This window comes from Mya arenaria, chromosome 7 (genome assembly GCF_026914265.1).
Source record: "Mya arenaria isolate MELC-2E11 chromosome 7, ASM2691426v1".
In the NCBI taxonomy this organism is placed as follows: Eukaryota; Metazoa; Mollusca; class Bivalvia; order Myida; family Myidae; genus Mya; species Mya arenaria.
In genome coordinates, this window is record NC_069128.1 from 59,720,529 (window position 1) to 59,731,463 (window position 10,935).

The window sequence follows — 10,935 nt, forward strand, 5'->3', positions numbered from 1 at the left end:
AAGACAATGAGAGTATTGAGACATTATACGACTGTTCGTCTGTCTGTACGTGAACGATAATACGACTTTAGGCGTTATTTTTAAGCCTTACAAAACATTTATATTATAGTAAAGTCCTTATTAATTTCTTATTCGTTTAGTTATACTATTTAAACTTACCGTTTTATTAGATATTAACATTCCAAAGACAATGCAAGTATTGAAAATATTATACGACTGTTCGTCCGTCTGTACGTGAATGATAATTTGATTTTAGGCTCTATTTTAAGTCTTATAAGGTCTCATACAGAGGAGATTTTTTTTTCACTCTATGTCTATATTGAAATAGTTAGGGTTGCAAAAGTGGGAATATGCAGTCCGGCAAAGGAAATCAATTTTATGCTATATAGGGCTGTTTCTCATGGCTGTATTTGATTTATAATTTGTAAATCAATTAGATATGTATGTATTTGTATCAATACCATTAAAAAAATAACTGTTTAGGGGTTTTATTACTGTTTAAGTGTCGGACTGCATATTCCCGATTTCATTACCCCAAGTATTTCAATATAGACATATAGTAAAAAAAAATAAACCTGTAATAATTCCTGAAATGACATTGAATATTCAATGCAACCTGTATTTCTGTGCAGAGGAATGCTATATCTGTCATCAATGTCAAAGGCATACTTATAGGCATGTCTTCAAAGTCTAAATTGGTCATTTAATATTTGTTGGTTTTATGCAAATTTGATACATCTTCATAGTATTTGACTGTTAAAAAGTATTTCAGACTTATCTCTGTCATTCAATGTGTTATAACTGGTAAGCACTAGTCCCAATCAACATTTATTCCAAGTTTTAACAAGATTAGTCATGTTTTAATAAAGTTATAAAACAAATGAAGTGGTAAGATGTACCGGTTTGATGAAAAATTCATAAAACTTCATAGTAATTGAGAGATAAAAAATATTTTAACCTTATCCTTGTCATTGAATGTGTTATAACTAGTAAGCAGTAGTTCCAATCAACATTTATTCCAAGTTTTACCCAGATTGGATATATTTTAACAAAGTTAGGATATTTTTTAAGTGTTAAAATATACCGGTTTGATTTAAAATTCATAAGTTTTCATAGGAATTCAAAGAAAAAATATATTTAAAACTTATCCAAGTTATTTTATGAGTTACTAATAGTAAGAACTACATCCAATCAAGACTATTTCCAAGTTTCAACCAGATTGGACATAATTTAACAAAGTTAGGATTTTTTTTTCAATTGTTAAGATGTACCGGCTTGAGGAAAAATGCACATATTGTCATAGTAATTTAATGATAAAAATTATTTGAAACTTATACAAGTTACTCTCTGTGTTATTTATAGTAAGAACTAGTTCCAATGAAGGTTATTTCCAAGTTTCAACAAGATTGGACATAATTTAACAAAGTTAGGATTTTTTTTTAAGTGTTAAGATGTACCGGCTTGATGAAAAATGCATATATTGTCATTGTAATTCAAAGATAAAAATTATTTGAAACTTATCCAAGTTATTTTCAGTGTTACTAATAGTAAGAACTAGTTCCAATGAAGGTTATTTCCAAGTTTCAACAAGATTGGACATTATTTAACAAAGTTAGGATTTTTTTTAAGTGTTAAGATGTACCGGCTTGATGAAAAATGCATATATTGTCATTGTAATTCAAAGATAAAAATTATTTGAAACTTATCCAAGTTATTTTCAGTGTTACTAATAGTAAGATCTACATCCAATCAAGACTATTTCCAAGTTTCAAGCAGATTGGACATTGTTTAACAAAGTTAGGATTTTTTTCAAGTGTTAAGATATACTGGTTTGATGAAAAATTCATATATTGTCATTGTAAATCAAAGATAAAAATTATTTGAAACTTATCCAAGTTTCTCTCTGTGTTATATATAGTAAGAACTAGTTCCAATGAAGGTTATTTCCAAGTTTCAATAAGATTGGACATAATTTAACAGAGTTAGGATTTTTTTTAAGTGTTAAGATGTACCGGCTCGATGAAAAATTGATATATTGTCATTGTAATTCAAAGATAAAAATTATTTGAAACTTATCCAAGTTATTTTCTGGGTTACTTATAGTAAGAACTAGTCCCAATGAAGGTTATTTCCAAGTTTTAACCAGATTGGACATTGTTTAACAAAGTAATAAAAAAAATAAGTGCTTAGATGTACCAATTTGAAGGAAAATTAATAAATCTTCATAGTTTTACAGAGTTAAAAATATTTCCGGCTTATTATTATGTTGTAACGAAAAGGAAATACCATTTAAATGTATTAAAACATATGGCAGATGCTTATTTTTGAGGTCTTAAACAAAGTAGATTTTTTTACTCTATGTCTATATTGAAATAGTTAGGGTTTCAAGAATGGGAATATGCAGTCCGGTAAAGAAAATCACTATTTATGACCGTTTTTAATGTGATATTTAACATGTAATTGAATGAGTGTGCAATAATTAAGATATTGATACACTTTCATTAGCCTTATGTTGAGTATTTAAGCTTAAAACAACGTTTTTTTCAGTTGGCGCCAAGTCTATTTTTAGTTCGCGCACCTGCTGGTGTTTTTACCAATATTCTGGCCAGGTTGTGGTCATTTCGACCTATAATAGTTCGTAGTAGTAAGAAATAAATTATATTCTATAACCTTCCATAGTTGTTTTACTTCAAAATCATTAAAATTGGACAAAAAACAATGTTTTTCGTTTTCGCGCCAAGTGTTATACTTTGGGTACTGAAATCGGGAATGTGCAGTCCGAGAATAAAACTTAATTTTCTTCATAAATTCCATATTTTACGTACATAGAAACTTGTATAAATATATTTAGAGATAGAATTAACATGTAAACGGTGGAAAATATAAGACTTAATGACAGATGTAGTCATAAAACGGATTTTATTGTCGGACTGCATATTCCCGTTTTCAGTAACCTAACTATGTCATAACCCAGATACAGAAAAAATACATTTCCAATGGTTAAATCATGAATGCGAGTATTTATTTGAATTCAGATACATTATATATCCCTACATTCTAAATTTAATTTACTAATATTTATTTTTAAACGAGTATTTTAACTTTGTACTTTTCCCCTATAGTAATATATAGTAAAGACGTTAACAAGTACCACTATGAAAACCTAATTTATTTTTCGAGTTGAGCAATGAACTTTATTTAATTTTAAAGAGTGATATGTTGCAAGTATTTTTAAGTATAGACTTTTCTTAATTCCGTCCCAAATTTTTTTAATCAATGATCCAAATACCCCACCAGAAATGTATATTGACATAAATATAGCACCATTTTACCCCTATGTTTTGCATAAAAATTATATTTCAGCATAACTTTTTTATGTTAATGTGGTTTAAATCATCAGTATCTACGATCATGTGAAGTTATATTAAAATAAATGCGGAAATAAAAAAAATATAATGATTTTTTCTAATTATTTACCCAAACCCTATGTAAAATCATGACTTTGAACAACCGGTTTGCAACGATATAATAACGTACTGAATTATTGTTTATATTTTTAAATCCAGCTTTCATATATGAACAAAACAAATGGGGGTTGTGAGCTAAAATTTCAAGAAATAAAAAAACTGTGCTCTTTTATCCGAAATGTGTACTGAATCACTGGAAAATCCGGATTTCGGATATTCAGCAAAAAAATGAACATTTTTTTTTATTGTGTTAATTTGATATATATCATTCAACTTAGTATAAAAAGGTGTGTTTTATGTCAAAAAAATATTCACTAACTAATAAAAATAAAAAAAATATTTGCATCCTAAGTCGAAAAACTTACGATTTAGGTCCTAAGTTTGGGGGGATGGAAAGTGTCTTAAATGAAAAGACTCAACTGTAAAATTTTCAGAATCCCTACAGAATAGTACAGACTTGAAGTAATTGTTATAATACCTTTTAAATTACTCTGCAAAAAAAAGATTTTTAACCCCCAAGTATTGTTGCAATTATAGTGTGTTTTTTTAAAATTCGAATAACTTTTTTATTTTTTATTTTTTTTAAATATTTTTCATATATATGGATAGAAAACGTTAAATTCTTTTAAAATATGTGTTTAAAAATTAATTATTGTTAAAAAAAGTACCAAACCCTCGAAAAATGCCCGGACTGCATATTCCCGTTGGTGGTCCAAAATGGAAAAAAATGGATTTTGACCTTGACCTTGACCTTACAGGGGTCAAAGTGACATGGTCTTGTAGGTCTCGTCATTCCGCATCCATAGGTACCAAAACCTTCCATATCCATCAAGGAATAAAAAAGTAAGAGCTTTTAAGTCGCTTTGAGTTGCTACAAGTAAGTTCGTGGGGATATCCCAAGACCAACCGATTTTTTGACAAATTTCAAATCTTTCTCCTAACTTTTTTATGTTTGTTATAGTAACTGTTATAGTTAGACATAAGATGTAAGCCTAAAAAAAACGGCCATAGTCGTACAGAACGCCAGAAAGGACTAACTTTTTAACGGGAATATGCAGTCCCGAAGTAGACTTGGAATATCTCGGTAAAAAGTTAGTCCTTTCGGGAATTTGTGATAATTATGGGTAGAGGGCCACTAACTACAGCTTATGTGCGAATTTTATCACTCAAATCCTAACAATAAATTTTATATTAATTTTTTAATCTCGGACTGCATATTCCCGTGGTGAACTATAATTAGGGTTAGGGTTAGGGTTAGGGTTAGGGTTAGGGTTAGGGTTAGGGTTAGGGTTAGGGTTAGGGTTAGGGTTAGGGTTAGGGTTAGGGTTAGGGTTAGGGTTAGGGTTAGGGTTAGGGTTAGGGTTAGGGTTAGGGTTAGGGTTAGGGTTAGGGTTAGGGTTAGGGTTAGGGTTAGGGTTAGGGTTAGGGTTAGGGTTAGGGTTAGGGTTAGGGTTAGGGTTAGGGTTAGGGTTAGGGTTAGGGTTAGGGTTAGGGTTAGGGTTAGGGTTAGGGTTAGGGTTAGGGTTAGGGTTAGGGTTAGGGTTAGGGTTAGGGTTAGGGTTAGGGTTAGGGTTAGGGTTAGGGTTAGGGTTAGGGTTAGGGTTAGGGTTAGGGTTAGGGTTAGGGTTAGGGTTAGGGTTAGGGTTAGGGTTAGGGTTAGGGTTAGGGTTAGGGTTAGGGTTAGGGTTAGGGTTAGGGTTAGGGTTAGGGTTAGGGTTAGGGTTAGGGTTAGGGTTAGGGTTAGGGTTAGGGTTAGGGTTAGGGTTAGGGTTAGGGTTAGGGTTAGGGTTAGGGTTAGGGTTAGGGTTAGGGTTAGGGTTAGGGTTAGGGTTAGGGTTAGGGTTAGGGTTAGGGTTAGGGTTAGGGTTAGGGTTAGGGTTAGGGTTAGGGTTAGGGTTAGGGTTAGGGTTAGGGTTAGGGTTAGGGTTAGGGTTAGGGTTAGGGTTAGGGTTAGGGTTAGGGTTAGGGTTAGGGTTAGGGTTAGGGTTAGGGTTAGGGTTAGGGTTAGGGTTAGGGTTAGGGTTAGGGTTAGGGTTAGGGTTAGGGTTAGGGTTAGGGTTAGGGTTAGGGTTAGGGTTAGGGTTAGGGTTAGGGTTAGGGTTAGGGTTAGGGTTAGGGTTAGGGTTAGGGTTAGGGTTAGGGTTAGGGTTAGGGTTAGGGTTAGGGTTAGGGTTAGGGTTAGGGTTAGGGTTAGGGTTAGGGTTAGGGTTAGGGTTAGGGTTAGGGTTAGGGTTAGGGTTAGGGTTAGGGTTAGGGTTAGGGTTAGGGTTAGGGTTAGGGTTAGGGTTAGGGTTAGGGTTAGGGTTAGGGTTAGGGTTAGGGTTAGGGTTAGGGTTAGGGTTAGGGTTAGGGTTAGGGTTAGGGTTAGGGTTAGGGTTAGGGTTAGGGTTAGGGTTAGGGTTAGGGTTAGGGTTAGGGTTAGGGTTAGGGTTAGGGTTAGGGTTAGGGTTAGGGTTAGGGTTAGGGTTAGGGTTAGGGTTAGGGTTAGGGTTAGGGTTAGGGTTAGGGTTAGGGTTAGGGTTAGGGTTAGGGTTAGGGTTAGGGTTAGGGTTAGGGTTAGGGTTAGGGTTAGGGTTAGGGTTAGGGTTAGGGTTAGGGTTAGGGTTAGGGTTAGGGTTAGGGTTAGGGTTAGGGTTAGGGTTAGGGTTAGGGTTAGGGTTAGGGTTAGGGTTAGGGTTAGGGTTAGGGTTAGGGTTAGGGTTAGGGTTAGGGTTAGGGTTAGGGTTAGGGTTAGGGTTAGGGTTAGGGTTAGGGTTAGGGTTAGGGTTAGGGTTAGGGTTAGGGTTAGGGTTAGGGTTAGGGTTAGGGTTAGGGTTAGGGTTAGGGTTAGGGTTAGGGTTAGGGTTAGGGTTAGGGTTAGGGTTAGGGTTAGGGTTAGGGTTAGGGTTAGGGTTAGGGTTAGGGTTAGGGTTAGGGTTAGGGTTAGGGTTAGGGTTAGGGTTAGGGTTAGGGTTAGGGTTAGGGTTAGGGTTAGGGTTAGGGTTAGGGTTAGGGTTAGGGTTAGGGTTAGGGTTAGGGTTAGGGTTAGGGTTAGGGTTAGGGTTAGGGTTAGGGTTAGGGTTAGGGTTAGGGTTAGGGTTAGGGTTAGGGTTAGGGTTAGGGTTAGGGTTAGGGTTAGGGTTAGGGTTAGGGTTAGGGTTAGGGTTAGGGTTAGGGTTAGGGTTAGGGTTAGGGTTAGGGTTAGGGTTAGGGTTAGGGTTAGGGTTAGGGTTAGGGTTAGGGTTAGGGTTAGGGTTAGGGTTAGGGTTAGGGTTAGGGTTAGGGTTAGGGTTAGGGTTAGGGTTAGGGTTAGGGTTAGGGTTAGGGTTAGGGTTAGGGTTAGGGTTAGGGTTAGGGTTAGGGTTAGGGTTAGGGTTAGGGTTAGGGTTAGGGTTAGGGTTAGGGTTAGGGTTAGGGTTAGGGTTAGGGTTAGGGTTAGGGTTAGGGTTAGGGTTAGGGTTAGGGTTAGGGTTAGGGTTAGGGTTAGGGTTAGGGTTAGGGTTAGGGTTAGGGTTAGGGTTAGGGTTAGGGTTAGGGTTAGGGTTAGGGTTAGGGTTAGGGTTAGGGTTAGGGTTAGGGTTAGGGTTAGGGTTAGGGTTAGGGTTAGGGTTAGGGTTAGGGTTAGGGTTAGGGTTAGGGTTAGGGTTAGGGTTAGGGTTAGGGTTAGGGTTAGGGTTAGGGTTAGGGTTAGGGTTAGGGTTAGGGTTAGGGTTAGGGTTAGGGTTAGGGTTAGGGTTAGGGTTAGGGTTAGGGTTAGGGTTAGGGTTAGGGTTAGGGTTAGGGTTAGGGTTAGGGTTAGGGTTAGGGTTAGGGTTAGGGTTAGGGTTAGGGTTAGGGTTAGGGTTAGGGTTAGGGTTAGGGTTAGGGTTAGGGTTAGGGTTAGGGTTAGGGTTAGGGTTAGGGTTAGGGTTAGGGTTAGGGTTAGGGTTAGGGTTAGGGTTAGGGTTAGGGTTAGGGTTAGGGTTAGGGTTAGGGTTAGGGTTAGGGTTAGGGTTAGGGTTAGGGTTAGGGTTAGGGTTAGGGTTAGGGTTAGGGTTAGGGTTAGGGTTAGGGTTAGGGTTAGGGTTAGGGTTAGGGTTAGGGTTAGGGTTAGGGTTAGGGTTAGGGTTAGGGTTAGGGTTAGGGTTAGGGTTAGGGTTAGGGTTAGGGTTAGGGTTAGGGTTAGGGTTAGGGTTAGGGTTAGGGTTAGGGTTAGGGTTAGGGTTAGGGTTAGGGTTAGGGTTAGGGTTAGGGTTAGGGTTAGGGTTAGGGTTAGGGTTAGGGTTAGGGTTAGGGTTAGGGTTAGGGTTAGGGTTAGGGTTAGGGTTAGGGTTAGGGTTAGGGTTAGGGTTAGGGTTAGGGTTAGGGTTAGGGTTAGGGTTAGGGTTAGGGTTAGGGTTAGGGTTAGGGTTAGGGTTAGGGTTAGGGTTAGGGTTAGGGTTAGGGTTAGGGTTAGGGTTAGGGTTAGGGTTAGGGTTAGGGTTAGGGTTAGGGTTAGGGTTAGGGTTAGGGTTAGGGTTAGGGTTAGGGTTAGGGTTAGGGTTAGGGTTAGGGTTAGGGTTAGGGTTAGGGTTAGGGTTAGGGTTAGGGTTAGGGTTAGGGTTAGGGTTAGGGTTAGGGTTAGGGTTAGGGTTAGGGTTAGGGTTAGGGTTAGGGTTAGGGTTAGGGTTAGGGTTAGGGTTAGGGTTAGGGTTAGGGTTAGGGTTAGGGTTAGGGTTAGGGTTAGGGTTAGGGTTAGGGTTAGGGTTAGGGTTAGGGTTAGGGTTAGGGTTAGGGTTAGGGTTAGGGTTAGGGTTAGGGTTAGGGTTAGGGTTAGGGTTAGGGTTAGGGTTAGGGTTAGGGTTAGGGTTAGGGTTAGGGTTAGGGTTAGGGTTAGGGTTAGGGTTAGGGTTAGGGTTAGGGTTAGGGTTAGGGTTAGGGTTAGGGTTAGGGTTAGGGTTAGGGTTAGGGTTAGGGTTAGGGTTAGGGTTAGGGTTAGGGTTAGGGTTAGGGTTAGGGTTAGGGTTAGGGTTAGGGTTAGGGTTAGGGTTAGGGTTAGGGTTAGGGTTAGGGTTAGGGTTAGGGTTAGGGTTAGGGTTAGGGTTAGGGTTAGGGTTAGGGTTAGGGTTAGGGTTAGGGTTAGGGTTAGGGTTAGGGTTAGGGTTAGGGTTAGGGTTAGGGTTAGGGTTAGGGTTAGGGTTAGGGTTAGGGTTAGGGTTAGGGTTAGGGTTAGGGTTAGGGTTAGGGTTAGGGTTAGGGTTAGGGTTAGGGTTAGGGTTAGGGTTAGGGTTAGGGTTAGGGTTAGGGTTAGGGTTAGGGTTAGGGTTAGGGTTAGGGTTAGGGTTAGGGTTAGGGTTAGGGTTAGGGTTAGGGTTAGGGTTAGGGTTAGGGTTAGGGTTAGGGTTAGGGTTAGGGTTAGGGTTAGGGTTAGGGTTAGGGTTAGGGTTAGGGTTAGGGTTAGGGTTAGGGTTAGGGTTAGGGTTAGGGTTAGGGTTAGGGTTAGGGTTAGGGTTAGGGTTAGGGTTAGGGTTAGGGTTAGGGTTAGGGTTAGGGTTAGGGTTAGGGTTAGGGTTAGGGTTAGGGTTAGGGTTAGGGTTAGGGTTAGGGTTAGGGTTAGGGTTAGGGTTAGGGTTAGGGTTAGGGTTAGGGTTAGGGTTAGGGTTAGGGTTAGGGTTAGGGTTAGGGTTAGGGTTAGGGTTAGGGTTAGGGTTAGGGTTAGGGTTAGGGTTAGGGTTAGGGTTAGGGTTAGGGTTAGGGTTAGGGTTAGGGTTAGGGTTAGGGTTAGGGTTAGGGTTAGGGTTAGGGTTAGGGTTAGGGTTAGGGTTAGGGTTAGGGTTAGGGTTAGGGTTAGGGTTAGGGTTAGGGTTAGGGTTAGGGTTAGGGTTAGGGTTAGGGTTAGGGTTAGGGTTAGGGTTAGGGTTAGGGTTAGGGTTAGGGTTAGGGTTAGGGTTAGGGTTAGGGTTAGGGTTAGGGTTAGGGTTAGGGTTAGGGTTAGGGTTAGGGTTAGGGTTAGGGTTAGGGTTAGGGTTAGGGTTAGGGTTAGGGTTAGGGTTAGGGTTAGGGTTAGGGTTAGGGTTAGGGTTAGGGTTAGGGTTAGGGTTAGGGTTAGGGTTAGGGTTAGGGTTAGGGTTAGGGTTAGGGTTAGGGTTAGGGTTAGGGTTAGGGTTAGGGTTAGGGTTAGGGTTAGGGTTAGGGTTAGGGTTAGGGTTAGGGTTAGGGTTAGGGTTAGGGTTAGGGTTAGGGTTAGGGTTAGGGTTAGGGTTAGGGTTAGGGTTAGGGTTAGGGTTAGGGTTAGGGTTAGGGTTAGGGTTAGGGTTAGGGTTAGGGTTAGGGTTAGGGTTAGGGTTAGGGTTAGGGTTAGGGTTAGGGTTAGGGTTAGGGTTAGGGTTAGGGTTAGGGTTAGGGTTAGGGTTAGGGTTAGGGTTAGGGTTAGGGTTAGGGTTAGGGTTAGGGTTAGGGTTAGGGTTAGGGTTAGGGTTAGGGTTAGGGTTAGGGTTAGGGTTAGGGTTAGGGTTAGGGTTAGGGTTAGGGTTAGGGTTAGGGTTAGGGTTAGGGTTAGGGTTAGGGTTAGGGTTAGGGTTAGGGTTAGGGTTAGGGTTAGGGTTAGGGTTAGGGTTAGGGTTAGGGTTAGGGTTAGGGTTAGGGTTAGGGTTAGGGTTAGGGTTAGCGTTAGGGTTAGGGTTAGGGTTAGGGTTAGGGTTAGGGTTAGGGTTAGGGTTAGGGTTAGGGTTAGGGTTAGGGTTAGGGTTAGGGTTAGGGTTAGGGTTAGGGTTAGGGTTAGGGTTAGGGTTAGGGTTAGGGTTAGGGTTAGGGTTAGGGTTAGGGTTAGGGTTAGGGTTAGGGTTAGGGTTAGGGTTAGGGTTAGGGTTAGGGTTAGGGTTAGGGTTAGGGTTAGGGTTAGGGTTAGGGTTAGGGTTAGGGTTAGGGTTAGGGTTAGGGTTAGGGTTAGGGTTAGGGTTAGGGTTAGGGTTAGGGTTAGGGTTAGGGTTAGGGTTAGGGTTAGGGTTAGGGTTAGGGTTAGGGTTAGGGTTAGGGTTAGGGTTAGGGTTAGGGTTAGGGTTAGGGTTAGGGTTAGGGTTAGGGTTAGGGTTAGGGTTAGGGTTAGGGTTAGGGTTAGGGTTAGGGTTAGGGTTAGGGTTAGGGTTAGGGTTAGGGTTAGGGTTAGGGTTAGGGTTAGGGTTAGGGTTAGGGTTAGGGTTAGGGTTAGGGTTAGGGTTAGGGTTAGGGTTAGGGTTAGGGTTAGGGTTAGGGTTAGGGTTAGGGTTAGGGTTAGGGTTAGGGTTAGGGGTTAGGGTTAGGGTTAGGGTTAGGGTTAGGGTTAGGGTTAGGGTTAGGGTTAGGGTTAGGGTTAGGGTTAGGGTTAGGGTTAGGGTTAGGGTAGGGTTAGGGTTAGGGTTAGGGTTAGGGTTAGGGTTAGGGTTAGGGTTAGGGTTAGGGTTAGGGTTAGGGTTAGGGTTAGGGTTAGGGTTAGGGTTAGGGTTAGGGTTAGGGTTAGGGTTAGGGTTAGGGTTAGGGTTAGGGTTAGGCATGC